We start from the raw sequence: 10489 nt of genomic DNA, 5'->3' as shown, positions 1-10489 counted from the left end.
TTGTTGATAAACTTAACCATAATAAGTATTTGTATTTGTTCCTGTACTGACTTGTCTAAAGCTATTCAAAACTATTAAAAATAGTATGTGCTTGGTCAACCTTGTCAATACATTTTTATAATTGAAAATCATTTATTCAGACATGATTCAGGAACATGGTACCGGTACATTCCCTTCATCAGTGAAGTCCAGTCAAAGAATAAAAACAATATAACACTTCCTTTTGTTTAACCCAAATCTAAAGAAGTATTATATCATAATTCACCATATCAATGAATAAGCAAACATTAGTGATATATTATGAAAATTATCATTACATATGATGTTAAATGGGAATACCTAAATAAATTTAAGAGCTTCAAGTTTTATCCTTTTTTCTCCTCTTTAAATGATTAAATGCTAGTTTATATAAGGGATTCTCATCTGTACTTCTTTTATTCAAACTTGATTCAAAGTAATTTTTTTTAAGCAAGATAAATTTTGAAACTTTCTAAAACATTCATGAATTTTCCCTTTTTGGCCAAATGTATTTCTGTAAATTTATGATTCTTTTCAACCATATCCTCTCCCACTGCCAAATATTTTTTATGTTTGACCACATTAACATGTTCTTTGTACCTTCTAGCCAAACTTCTTTCAGACTGTCGGATGTATCGCTGCCTACATGTCTGGCATGCCAATTTGTAAATTCCTGACTTATTAAATATACATTTATTCTCAATTTTATCTGAATTGTACATTATCTTATTAGTATTATTAGTTTTGTATGCGATTCAGATTCAATTTTAGCCGATTGATAAGAGTGCTTATTCTAAAAACTTAAACTGCAAATTTCCTTTTCTTCCTTTGATCTTGAACTTAAGTTGTATTCACTTTATTTATCATTCTATTAATACATTTTCTGGATTATGTGTTGTTACAGGCAATTTGGTGGATTATATTTATCTCTCTGTTATAGTTCTTCTTAGACATAGGTATGTTCATAGCTCTACTAATTAAGCTGTAAAATGTTGCCCTTTTTTGTTGACCTGGATGATTGGAGTCGTTTCTAATGATGGCATCTGTTTGAGTAGTCTTTCTGAAAATTTGAATATCAAAATGACTGAAATTTCTAGTAATTGTTAAATCCAAATAACTCAAAGTTCCATCATTCACAGATTCTGTTGTAAAATGCATTTGTTTATCCAAAGTATTTAAATATTCTAATATGTAGGTACTATGTTTCTGAATTATGTCTTCATGAATGGTTTTCAATTATAAAAGAGTATTGACAAGGTGGAACAAGCATATACTGTTTTAAATAGTTTCTAATAGCTTCATTATCCATTATGGAGTTAGTAGTGTTGAAGAACTTTGATTGTGGTCATTACTCTGCCATTACAGAGAAGGCTACGAAGGCATTGTGAGTCATTACGAATATATTGCGAGGTTAGTACGAGTTCTTTTTTTTTTTTGCTAGTTGTTTTACGTCGCACCGACACAGATAGGTCTTATGGCGACGATGGGACAAGGAAGGGCTAGGAGTGGGAAGGAAGCGGCCGTGGCTTTAATTAAGGTATAGCCCCAGCATTTGCCTGGTGTGAAAATGGGAAACCACGGAAAACCATTTTCAGGGCTGCCGACAGTGGGGTTCGAACCTACTATCTCCCGAATACTGGATACTGGCCGCACTTAAGTGACTGCAGCTATCGAGCTCGGTAGGTACGAGTTCATTCCCGGTGTGCATTCTATGGAAGATGCTACATAGTGTTCATTTGTCAGTCATACTCTGGATCATACCTCTCTGAGAAAATGCACAGTGTGTGTGGTGGTTAAGAATAGGCAGTTGTCTTATTCGTATGAAATCATCAATCTGATGTGTGGCCTTCAGAACTACTGTATGTAAATTTGTGGTTTGTAGATTGAGGATGTTTTTTGTGGATGTTTATTTTTGTAAGCAGCAAAACGAGTTGGTCTCATCACGTGATGATCATTGTTGGTGTTTGTTTTGTTTTATTTTGTTTCGTGGGTAAATTCTCGTAGTGAAACTTATGGTAAATCTTTTATTGGTGGAGTAAGGAAAAACCTGGCATGCTAACCAAATTTCAGAGTTAAATAGCATTCTGCAAATAACCTCAGCCTTTGTAGGTGAGTTTAACTTCTGAAAGTAACCACGGGAAACTGACCACTACAGAACACATACCAGGTGACGGATAGGGGGCCCCTACAGTATGTACGGATGGTTGAAATACCCAATACAACCCGCGGACCAAAAGTTTTTTTTTTTTTTTCTATTTGCTTTACGTCGCACCGACGCAGATAAGTCTTATGGCGACAATGGGACAGGAAAGGCCTAGGAATACGAAGGAAGCGAAGGTACAGCCCCAGCATTTGCCTGGTGTGAAAAATGGGAAACCATGGAAAACCATCTTCAGGGCTGCCGACAGTGGGATTCGCACCCGCTATCTCCCAGATGCAAGCTCACAGCTGCGCGCCCTTAACCGCACGGCCAACTCGCCCGGGACCATCAGGTAGCCCAATTCCTGGGAGCTTTAAAATACTGGGACACCCTCTCTCCACGGGGTCATAAATATGGAGGGCCCCTGCCGTGGGTTATGGGTGAAGTCCTCAATGGCATCTACGGCTGATAAAATGAACTTCAGTATAGTGGAGATAGCGGAAGGGGCAAACCTGTAGTGTCTGTACACCAGACGAGCGGCTATGAAAGGCGTCTGTCTCCATGTCAGGGGCAGCCTAAGTCTGAACCTGGCAGTAGGTATAAAATGCCTTTGGGTGTGGCGAGCCCATCGTAACAATAGCCTATATGGATAAAGCAGATATGGTTAGGGCGTCCCCTGCTAAAAGTGATGCATAGCTCTTTGGGTGCTGGGAGAACTGTGAGATGTGGGCAAGCAGCACCAAACTACATCAAGATTGTGACAGTAAATGTTCTGACACTGATGGGAAAGACAGAAGAACTGGTTAAATTTAATGAAAGAAAAAGATGTAGCCATACTTGGACTTCGTGAGACCAAGAAGAGGGGTACAGGAGAGATTCTTCTGAAAAAAGGATACAGGCTGTATTACAGTGGAGGACCTGAAGCAAAAAATGGAGTGGCCATCATACTTAAAGAAATCCAAGAATATGTGGAGTCTACAAAATGAGTCAGCGATAGGATGGTTATGAGACTCCAGTTTGAAAATGGCATGAAAGATCTATTCCAGTTGTATGCCCCACAGATGGGTTGCATAGATGAATGAACATCTAGAGGACTTTTTAGAGGAAGTGGAGAGACAGATAGAAGATAAAGAAGAGCTGTTGATGGGAGATCTAAATGCACAAGATGGAATGGAAAGACAAGGAAAGGAAGATGTTATAGGGCACTTTGGATATGGAAACATAAATTCAGAAGGCGAGTTGTTGGTGGATTTTTGCATGAGGAACCAAATGATTGTTGGAAACACCTGGTTTAGGAAGAAGAACAGTCAGAAGATTACAAGGTATGGTTGGGGAGACAGACGAACAAAGACCATGATTGATTATATAATCATCGAGAAAGAACACTGGAAGAACCTTTTAATGTTACAGTCATGCCTGAATAAGTCTTTGGTGGAGATCATAGAGTTGTGATAGAAAAAAAAAAAAAAAACCCATTAAGAAGAGAGGAAAGAATTAAAGTATGGAAGTTGAAGGAGAAAAGCATACAAGAAGAATTTCAAAGGGAAATAATACCCTTGGTACCCAGGACAGAGATGGGGAATTTGAAGATGAATGGAAAAGATTTATGGGAGCGCTGGTTGGATGTGCAGAAAATGTAATAATAATAATGTTATTTGCTTTACGTCCACTAACTACTTTTACAGTCTTCGGAGATGCCGAGGTGCCGGAATTTAGTCCCACAGGAGTTCTTTTACGTGCCAGTAAATCTACCGACACGAGGCTGTCGTATTTGAGCACCTTCAAATACCACCGGACTGAGCCAGGATCGAACCTGCCAAGTTGGGGTTAGAAGGCCAGTGCCTTAACCGTCTGAGCCACTCAGCCCGGCGATGTGCAGAAAAGGTATGTGGTAGAACATCTGGAAATATGAAAGACAAAGAGACACATTGGTGGAATAATAGGGTAAAGGGTAAAGTGAAGGAAAAGAAAATGGGAAAACATCTAAGACTGAAGAAAGTAGAATAAAATAAAATATGTGGAGGCAAAGAATTTGGCCAAGAAAGTAGTGGAGGAAGAAAAGAGGAAAAGCTGGGCCTTATTCATACAGAAATTGAGAGAAAATATGCAGGGCAGCAAGAAATTATGGTATGGTATCTTAAGAAACAAAAGGAGAGCTCAAGGAAACACCAGATTTGTGAAGGATGAAGGCAGCATAATATTAACAAAGCCAGAACAAATAAATAGATGTAGAGAGTATTTTCAGAAGTTGCTGAACATGAGAACTTATGACAGTCGTTCAATGCACCGCGAGGAAAGGCAATTAGTTGATGAAGATATGGATGAAGAAATTACAATGAATGAAATTGAAATGGCAGTAAGAAAGATGAAGAATGGGAAAACTGCTGGAATAGATGAAATTTCAGTGGAGATTATAAAGGCAGCTAGAGCTGTAGGCCTGCAGTGGACATACCGAGTTGTCAGGAGTGTCTGGTAAAATAAGGGGGTCCCTGAGGATTGGCAAAAAGGAATAATCATCCCAATTTCCAAGAAAGGCAATAAGAAAGTATTGAAGAACTACAGGGGAATTACTTTGATATACCATGTTGCTAAGATAATGGAGAGGATACTGGAAAGTAGGATTAGGTTGAGGGTTGAAAATCAGATCCAGGAAAATCAGTTTGGTTTCAGAAGTGGAAGATCAGCAATAGAGCCCATTTTCATTATAAGACAACTAATGGAAAAGCAATGGGAGTATGGGAATGATATGGTGATGACATTCATTGAGATTGAAAAGGCATATGACAGTGTCCCCGGGACTAAAGTTTGGGACAGTCTCGTGCAAAAAGGGAGTAGTAAAAATGATCATGGCAATGTGCAAGGAATGTTGTAGTTGCATGCAAACGCAAGTTGGCAGGATGAGTTGGTTCAAAATCACTAGTGGGCTGAGACAGGGAAGTGTTCTATCGCCAATCCTGTTTACAATAGTAATGGATGACATCATGAAAACAGCAAAAGCAGCATATGGAGGAAGAGAAACGAACATCATGTTATTTGCAGATGATATTGTGATTTGGGGAGAAGACAACATGAATGTTCAAGAACAGTTGGTTGTGGTGAATGTGTAGATCGAAGAATGTGGATTGAAAATAAGTGTAGGAAAGAGTAAAACTCTTGTTATGACTAGAGCAGAGAAAGAAGAGAAGATCAGATTAGACTTGCAGACATGCCCCTGGAAGTAGTTGAGACGTTCAAATACTGGGGGGAGTGAATTAATGGAGAATGCTCGTTTGGATGCTGAAATTAGTAAGAGGATTCAAGCTGGAAGCCGTTTCTATCAAAGACTTTAATATTACTTATCTAGACTCACAGAGCGCGCTGATGCTATGCGGAATATTGAACACTTTCGCGCATCGCCATGTTGCGGGCGCTTCAGCTTCGAATGCATGGCTAGCACGTGGTAATGTTTACAGACCCTTGCATGTTTTCTATTTGAATGATGTCTGTTAGTGGATCTGTTTTAGTATTTTATGTGACGGAGTGATAATATATTGTCAAATATTTTCAAGGAATGTGGGAGCCGATACATTACAGTAGTTTCGGCAATATTAGGCCTAAAGTTAGGCTTTACCTGTGGAATGGAAATATTCACGAGGGTGTATTCGTGTGCAGCCTTCTTTTGTACAGGTTGCTATCGGAAGGGATCTGGTATTTCTTTTCACATGTGAGTAGAATTGAACTGTTATAAAATTAATTTACCACAGGGCCTAATCAAGAACTAAACAGGTTATACGTTGGTTGATTCAGAGAACGCATGGACATGAAATTTAGAATATGTAGGCTTCTTCCTTTTTGTTTGCCTTTTTCAAATTCATCGGAGATAATTGATTAGAACTAAATAGCTGTTCTGAAAAAGGCTACATATTTTTCACACAAACTGTGTTGCGGTATTACAAATTTTATAAACCTGGGCCTAGAATCCGTAAGATTTGATTGAAACAACTTGATAAAACCTTTTAATATTAGGGTAAGGTATTGCTTCAAATTATCAATTATCTTAAAAATGATTTATTAGTAAAGTATGTCTTCATTTTTCCAATTTTTCACATTTGCTTTATAATAAAAGAATACAATTGTTAATACGCTATTCCAGAAAAATCTGACAATATAAAGTCTAAATAAAGCTCATTACAATCTTGTCAATCCTAGTCTGCAGTAGAAAACGCTAATCCAAATAACTGTTCACTATGATATTAATCTTTATGTTTGCAAGTGCTTTACTTTCAGTTTCATCTATTTTCTTTCTGGTGTAAATCATGGTGCTCATATTAGAGAAAAATTAGAACACACTTTCAATTTTTATGTGCTTAGATAATGTTAATTCAGAATGAATTTGTAAAAGCAGTAATATTTAAGAAGATAATATTATGAGGAGGGTAACGCATCTTAAATGATACCATTCTTACTGAAACCTAACTGGGCGAGTTGGCCGTGCGGTTAGGACCGCACAGCTGTGAGCTTGCATCCGGGATATAGTGGGTTCGAACACCACTGTCAGCACCCCTGAATATGGTTTTCTGTGGTTTCCCCATTTTCACACCAGACAAATGCTGGGGCTGACTTTAATTAAGGCTCCGGCTCTTCCTTCCCATTCCTAGGCCTTTCCTATCCCATCGTCACGATAAGACCTATTTGTGTTGGTGCGACATAAAGCAAATTGGTAAAAATAAAACTTAAGCCTAAACCACGCAGAGAAACTCAAACTAACCCTAGACATTCATATCATTTTAAGAAATACACAATAGAAAACTAGCACTAGTGTAACAAATGTCAGGCAGCATTTACCTAAATCCAAATCGCACAGTAATGATAACTTAACTTCTGCTCATCCAATTACGTTATTTCATATCCAAATTAAACCAAACCCCATGGCACAACAGGCCCGAAAGTCCATGCCCTACCAAGCGACCGCTGCTCAGCCTGAAGGCCTGCAGATTACGAGGTGTCATGTGGTCAGCACAACGAATTCTCTCGGCCGTTATCTCATCGTCAGATAGCTCTGCAATTGTAATCACGTAGGCTGAGCGGACCTCAAACCAGCACTCAGATCCAGGTACAAATCTCTGACCTGGCCGGGGATTGAACCCGGGACCTCCGGGTAAGAAGTAGACACGCTACCCCTACACCGTAGAGCCGGCATTTCATATTCAGAAAATGATACAACATGTATCTAATTATTTTAGAAAGATTTCTGCAGTCTTGTACTTTTTAAACAATGTGTTCAGAAAATTGAGTAAAATTTGCTATAGGCCTAATGACTTATCAGAGAGGAATCATAAGCTATGTACCTTTCATAGAAAGCTTTTCTTTCACAGATTATTGTTATCGGTACAGGAGTTTGCAAATATTTAATTTATGTGTTCTCCAGTCTGCTGTGAGAGGCAATTTTTATCTCACGATATGTAATCATACTTAAGTTGTAGACTGCTTTTTGAACATGTCTTCTTATTTTCAATAAAGCTAAATTGTAGAGTCTAGGTTTCTCAAGAGGCAGATTGTCACGTGATCCTCGTCCTTTGAGTCTGGCCTACTTGCCATACGTACAATGTTCAAACACATCATTTACAAACATGACCCTTAAAGTGAGCGACATGATCATTTTTGAGGTACCGCTAGTGTATTTTTCAGTCTTCTTATTCAGTCTGCTAAAGTTCTTTTTAGATGCGAAACCTATGGGCTATACAAAGGATTTGTGTAGATTGTTCAGTTTTTATATAGAAATATATTTGAATATTACCACAGTCTTCCTATTATGGTATGTATGTTTACTGTGTGTGTACACGGTAGTCAGTGCAGGCTGTCATTAATTTTGTAGAGCGAATGTTTTCATGTGTGTGAAATTTAAGTTAAAGCACGAATTCCATACGATCCCCGCGTCAAGCTGAGGAGCGCCCGCAACATGGCGGTACACGCATGGACATGTCTTCCGCAGTCACAGGCTTCTGCGCAGCCAGCAGTGTGGGGGCCTTGGTTTCTATCATACTGTAAGAAACATGTTATGGGACAAAGATGTGCCAATGGAAACAAAGGAAACTATGTACAAGATGTATTATGTACCCATAACAACTTATGGAGCAGAAATTTGGACAGTGACAAAGAAGGATGAGTCGAATACAGGCAGCCAAAATGAAGTTTTGAGGAGTATGATACAGATGAGTAGAAGAGATAAAATAAGGAATGAGAGAATCCGGAAAGAAATTGGAGTGGAAAATATGAATGATAGAATAGGGAAGAGCAGATTAAATGGTTTGGGCACATAAAGCGAATGAGTGATGAAAGAATGCCAAAAAAGGTAATGGAAATGCAAATGCAAGGAAGGAGAGGCCACGGATGACCACGATTGAGATGGAAGGACACAATCCAACGCAGTATTAGAGAAAAAAAACCTGGACTGGGACACAGTGTTGGAGGAGGAGTGGTGGAAAGACCGAAGAAAGTGGAGAGGAACCATATTTGTCCCTACCCAGCTACAGCTGGATATTGGGAAATGATGATGATGAAGATCATAATGATGACGAGTTAAATAGTAGCAGGTGAGGTAATGAAGCAAGTTTGGAGTATCGTCAACCTAATGACCGTCGCTTTGGGAGGAAGAGTTCATTCATGCTAGACAGAGTCAATTATTCCTTTAAATCTTTTGCAGGTGGTGCCCAATTTTGTCATTTATGTTTTACTAGCTACATTTCCCGGTGTTGCCCGGGCATTTTATTGATTGTTTACTTTTGGGTATTTTGCTACCTATTAATTGTGTGTGAAGCAAATTTTTGTAGATTTTGTTGTTGTAACATTGACTGATAAAGAACTATTTTGAAGTTTAAGAATTATTGTTGTGTGTTTAATTTCAAGTCTTAGTTACTTTTTTATTATTCTTGAACATCATTCCCTCCACTAGGACAGCTAAGGGGTGTCTTATCCCTCCATAATCTTTTCGAGATAATAATTTGTATTTGTACAAAATTTGGTTCATAGCTATTCTGAAAGATACTGTACACACATACATGTAGAATTTTGGTCATTCTCTCTTTCACACCTTTTACTTTTAGGATTTGTATTACCTGTTTCTTTTAAAGTTTTCTTAATTGTGACATTGACTGTTTGTTTATGAACTCTTTTGTAGATTTAGAAATGTTGTTATGTGTATAATTTTACATTTTAGCTTGAGATTATTTAGTTTTGCATTAAAGTATTTCCTTGTGGCAGCCCAGTTTGTCTGGGAATTTCAAACAAATAATAAAAATAAGTTATAACATAATGTGTTTATGCATCACATTATAGACATGATCATGTACACGATTCCAACTGTCACTAGCACCAATCAGCTGAGGGAACAAAAAAAACGGTGTAATCAACATTAATCTTCGTCAATTTGAACATTTTCTTTTTCACCCCTTCTGAATCACCATATCGATGGATGCTGAACTTGACTTAAACGACATGCGGCGTGTCCCTATTCATCTCGGTGACACCGAAAACTATGGATTCAACACTAATATTGGCTGTTTTTTATTATTTTACTTTATTTTATTTTATTTTATCTTACTCCTACAGTATCTTTTCAAGATAGTAACTCTTATCTGTATCGAGTTTTGTTGAAAGCTATTCTGGAACATCCTCACGTACATAATCTTCAACATTGTGGACATTTTCTTTATCAACCCCCCCACTTGCCAGTGGGGCGTGACCTTCAACTTAAAAGCATCTGCAGTGTCAGTGTTCATCTAAGCGACTAGCAGAATCTCTCCTTGGCCTAGCCTACATTTACGCATGTGCCTACTTCGGAACACCAGGCCTGTATTCTATTGCAGAATCCTTGAGCTGACGTTCGTATGGTTACGGCTGGTCATTTCTTCATTCCTGCCAGGCTGAGTGGCTCAGACGGTTGAAGCGCTGTCCTTCTAACCCAACTTGGCGGGTTCGAACCTGGCTCAGTCCGGTGGTATTTGAAGGTGCTCAAATACGTCAGCCTCGTGTTGGTAGATTTGCAGGCACGTAAATGAACTCTTGCGGGACTAAATTCCGGCACCTTGGCGTCTCCAAAAGTAGTTAATGGGATGTAAAGCAAATAACATTATTACTACTTCTTCATCCAGTTCCTAGAGTGGGGTAGTGTGATGCCAATATCTCTATAATTGTTGGTTTTAGGTCCTTAAAACACGGTTTTCAGGGCCCACAGGGCCTTACCGAGTGTCATGATGCTTAAAGGGAGCTTTCTCTCGTCCTTGTACAGCAAATTCGATATTTTGCCTATATTAGTCTATGTTAATGTGCCAAAGGGCCTAAATCTAGGTAATG

The sequence above is a fragment of the Anabrus simplex genome, chromosome 1 (assembly GCF_040414725.1).
Source record: "Anabrus simplex isolate iqAnaSimp1 chromosome 1, ASM4041472v1, whole genome shotgun sequence".
Lineage (NCBI taxonomy): Eukaryota > Metazoa > Arthropoda > Insecta > Orthoptera > Tettigoniidae > Anabrus > Anabrus simplex.
Note: the sequence above shows the minus strand (reverse complement) of the source record.